General features: G+C 37.9%; 1 pseudogene; it reads right to left on the bottom strand.

Moving 5' to 3' along the window:
• Nucleotides 1-3,490: 3,490 nt before the first annotated feature.
• Nucleotides 3,491-4,241, bottom strand: LOC131418895 (60S ribosomal protein L7-like; annotated as a pseudogene).
• Nucleotides 4,242-5,165: the final 924 nt, after the last annotated feature.

The raw sequence follows: 5,165 nt of genomic DNA, 5'->3' as shown, positions 1-5,165 counted from the left end.
CAAGGAACAGTAGATAAATCCACACTTATAGTCAGAGTTTCAATAGCCTTCTCTCAATAATTAATAGAACAAATAAAGAGAAAGTGAGTAAGGCTGTAGAAGACTTGAACAATGCTGTCAACCAACATGACCTAATTGATGTTTACAGAACACGCCACCCCAAAGCAGCACAAAACATACTCTTTTCAAATGCATATGCAGTATTTACCAAGATACATCACATTCTGGAGCATAAATCAAGTCTTGATAAATTTTAAATGATTCAAGTCATAAAGAGTATGTTCTCTGACCACTGTGGAATTAAATTAAAAATCAATAACAGAAAGATCTTTGGGAAATCTCCATATAATTAGAAACTAAATAACACTTTTAAATAACTAATGGAACAAAGAAAAATAATCAGAATGGAAATTTGAAAGTACTTTGAACTGAGTGCAAATGAAAACACAGCACATCAAATTGTACGGTATGCCTCAGAGGCAGGGTGAGAAATAGTCCCCAAATATGTCCACATCCTAACGTCCAGAATCTGTAAATGTTACCTTATATCACAGAAGAGACTTTACAGATGTGATTAAGAGTCTGGAGATGGGGACATTATCCTGAATTATTAGAGTGGGCTGATGTAATCACAGTAATCCTTATAAGAGGAACCAAAGAGGAGTCAGAATCAGAGGAGAGGGCAATGTGATGATAGAAGCAGAGATTGTTTGTTTGTTTTTGGTGAGAAAGATTGGCCCTGAGCTAACATCTGTTGCCAATCCTCCTCTTTTTTTTGCTGAGGAAGACTGCCTCTGAGTTAACATCTGTGCCCATCTTCCTCTATTTTGTATGTGGGATGCCACCACAGCATGGCTTGACAAGTTGTGCGTTGGTCCATGTCAGCGATTCGAACCTGCCAACCCCGGGTCACTGAAGCGGAGTGTGCGAACTTAACCACAACGCCACCAAGCCAGCCCCAGAAGCAGAGATTGTAGCGACGCACTTTGAAGATGGAGGAACGCATCACAAGCCAAAGCATACAGGCAGCACTAGAAGAGGGCAAAGGCAAGGAAACAGATTCTCTTCAGAGTCCAGAAGGAACCAGCCCTGCCAACACCGTGACTTTAGCTCAATTAATCTGAATTTGGACTTTTAACCTTCAAAATTTTACAAGAACAATTTTGTTTTGTTTTTAGCCATTAAATTTGTGGTAATTTTTAACTAAGGCAACAGGAATCTAATACAGCTCCTAAAACAGTCCTCAGAAGGAAATTTATGGCCCTAAATGCCTCAGCTTTTGCCTTATGAAATAGGAAAAAAGAAACAAATCCAAAGTAGCAGAAGAAAGGAAATGATAAAAATCAGAGCAAAAATAAATGAAATAGAAAGCAGAAAAACAATAGAGAAAAATCAATGAAACTAAAAGCTGATTCTTTAAAATCAATAAAATTGATAAACCTCTAGCCCAATTGATCAAAAAAAGAAAAAGAAAGAAGATAGAAATTACCAATATCAGGAATAAGAGAAGTGACATCACTAGAGATGCTCTTTTAAAAGAATAATAAGGAATATTATGAATAGCTTTGTGCCAATAAATTCAACAACTTAGTTGATAAAATGGACAAAGTCTACAAACTACCAAAGCTTACTCCAGAAGAAATAGATAACTTGAGTAGTCCTATATTTGTTAAAGAGATTGAGTTTATAGTTAAATGCCCTCCTGCAAAGAAAACTCCAGGGCCAGATGTCTTTACCAAGTTCTACCAAATATTTAAGGAAGAAATAATACCAATTCTACACAAACTCTTCCAGAAAATTGAAGAGGATAGACTTCCTAACTCATTCTATAAGACCAGCATAACCCTGATACCCAAACCAGAGAGATATTACCAGAAAAGAAAACTACAGACCAATATCCCTCATGAACATAGATGCAAAAATTCCAAATAAAATTTTAAATGTAAATTGCATCCAACAATATATAAAATATACTTTATATATATAATATAATTATAATTATATAATTATATAATATAAATTATAAAAATATTATATATTATATTATAATAAAAATATAATAAATCATGATTACGTGGGGCTTATCCTGATGTATCCCCCATTACATGGGGCTTACCCCGTGGATGCAAGATTGGTTTAACATTCAAATATCAATCAACTTAATTCACCACACAGGGTTGTCTTTTTTTTTTTGGCTACAAAACTAAAACAACAACAACAACAACAACAATCCTGTGTGATCATTTTAATAGAAGCAGAAAAAGCATTTGACAAAATCCATCATTAATTTCTTAATAAACAAAAGAAAAAACTCTTGCAAACTGGGAATAGAAGGGAACATCCTCAATCTGATAAAGTGCATTTACAAAATGCCTCTGGCTAACACCACATATAACAGTCAATATTGAATGTTCACCCCAATAAATTTAAGAATGAGACAAGAATATGCACTTTTGCCATTTCTATTCAACATTATATTGGAGGGTCTACTCAGTGCAATAAGGCTAAAATAAATAAACAGCAGCCAGATTAGAAAGAAAGAAGTAAAACTGTCTTATTTACAGAAGACATGATTGTCTATGCAGAAAATCAGATGGAAGATATTAGAAAGGCACTAGAATTAATAAATGAGTTTAGCAATGTTGCAAGATTCAAGGTCAATATAAAAAGCAATTGTATTTCTATATACTAGCAATGAATAATTGGAAATTAAAATAAAAATAACATTTAAAAAGCATCAAAAATGCGAAATACTTAGGGATAAGTCTGACAAAAGATGTGAAAGATATGTGCACTGAAAACTACAAAACATTGCTGAGAAAAATTAAGGAAAGCCACCCGGCTACACTGAGCTGCCTGGGAATACACGAAATGTACACACACCCCTCGAATATCTACCAGCTGCTTCAGTATACTGTGTGTTATGAGTCATGCCCATCCACGCTGGGTGTTACAATTTTTCCTCTGATTTTATTTTATTTTTTATTTTTTTTGTGAGGAAGATCAGCTCTGAGCTAACATCCATGCTAATCCTCCTCTTTTTGCTGAGGAAAACGGGCTCTGAGCTAACATCTATTGCCAATCCTCCTCCTTTTTTTTCCCCAAAGCCCCAGTAGATAGTTGTATGTCATAGTTTCACATCCTTCTAGTTGCTGTACGCGGGACGTGGCCTCAGCATGGCCGGAGATGCAGTGCGACGGGGCGCGCCAGGATCCGAACCCAGGCCGCCAGTAGCGGAGCGCGCGCACTTAACCGCTAAGCCACGGGGCCGGCCCTTTCCTCTGATTTTAGATAACTTACTTTGCTACCACTGTACAATGAATCATAAGCTGCAACCCTTCCAAAATACCCACTTTCTCAAATAAATGTTGTCTTTTTAAGGTAAAGTGCCATATTTATTGTATTATTATGAATTTCCTTCTTTTTTCAACTTGAAAGCATTCCCTGTTTATTAACTGACCATATTATAAAAATAATCATGGAAATCACCTTAGTTCATCCTTCTAATAGGCTTGTTGATCTGGTCTTCCCTGTTGCCAGCATCTCCACCTTCTACAAAATGTGTGGTCTTGCTCTTCTCTCCACCTCGTGGAGAAGATAATTTGAAGTGCCACAGGAAGTTGCTGGCTTCTTGGAAGCATTTTCCACCAGTATACATAGATCTCATGAATCAGATCCTCCATGCAGATGATGCCCCATTTACCAAGAGATGGAGCAATCAAAGTGTTATCTGTCAGAACGAATCACTTCTGGTTGGTTTTGCCATAACCACGCTTGTAGGTCAATTCATTTACTGACTGCAGGTTCAGCTACTCCCATGGGATATATGGCTCCAAAATCCTCAGTGTGTTAGCTGAAGCCTTGTTGAGTTTAACAAAGGTGCCATTGAAGAGCTGGCGAAGACGAAGGAGACCTGGCAACCCCTTTCGGATCTTTGGGCTCACACTATTAATACCTCTAACCCTGAAGACAAATGCCCATTTGGGTTCTGTGGTTACATAGAAGTTGCCCACTTTTCTTGCCGTGCTTGCCATTTGAATCACACTTCTGTGCATCTGCCTGTTTTCCTTACGATAGTGCTTAGCTTTTTGATAGATATGCTTCCTCCTGTCCTTTTAAAGCATCTTTTGAGCAAACTTCTTTCTCAGGCACTTGATCTTCAGCTCTGTGAAATTCCTTTGCTTTTTCTTAAAGGTTTCTGGCACAGCAGAAACCTTTTTCTTCTACTCTAAACTCTGCATGGTTCCTGCCAGAAAAGAGGCTATTTATGAATTTTTTAACCGTTTAACATGTGTAAAACCGTGCTACCATTTTTATTAGATTCCTATATCTTTTTTTTTAATGTGTCACTGATGAAGTTTTTGAGTGTTGTCTCTCTAAGCCCTTCTTTTCCCATAAGCCCTGTGGTTTTTATTGCGCTATTGTACATAGCATGGTGACTTTTATGATGGCGTATGTCATATTATAACAGAACTATATTAGGACTGTGGAATAGACCCTTGAAAGACTATTCTTGTGTCCAATAGCTGTGCGTGCATTCACCCACACACATTCACTCACACACAGCCTTGTTTAAACACTACTAGGCTGGTGTCCTGTCATATAAGTTTGTTTCAGGGCTCACAGGAAAGAAAGTATCCTTTTCAGAGTCAGTCCATACAATGGTTCTGGGTTGCAGGACATGAGTCCCTTGTTCCTTCTGACCAGTGACTGATCTTGGATGAGATGGAGACCATTAGTAATGGTCACCCAGCAAAGACAAGCATTAAATCAGTCCACACATAATGGATCAAGCTTAATAATGACCCACCCTCTTGGCATTTAGGCGCTGGAAACAGTATAGGTCAAAGCATGTTCCATCATGGCTTGCCTCAGAATCACCTGGGGAACAAGAAGATTCCTAGGCCCCACTCCAGATCTGCCAAACAGAACCTCTAGGATTAGGACCAAGGGATCAGCAGTTTGACAGACACTCAGTCATCCTTAGTTGCCCTGAACTTTGAGAACCACTGGACTAGAATGTCTACCTGAATTGCAGCAAGACATACAAAGCAGAATCAGGTTCCTGGGTGCTTGATATACAGCCAAACTACGTTTTACTTAAAACAGCTGGCCCTTACTCTGTTTTATATATCATTTTGTCCAATTACAATGGCTTTTGTCCA

The sequence above is a fragment of the Diceros bicornis genome, chromosome 20 (assembly GCF_020826845.1).
Source record: "Diceros bicornis minor isolate mBicDic1 chromosome 20, mDicBic1.mat.cur, whole genome shotgun sequence".
Lineage (NCBI taxonomy): Eukaryota > Metazoa > Chordata > Mammalia > Perissodactyla > Rhinocerotidae > Diceros > Diceros bicornis.
This window is presented reverse-complemented; position numbering and strand designations above follow the sequence as displayed.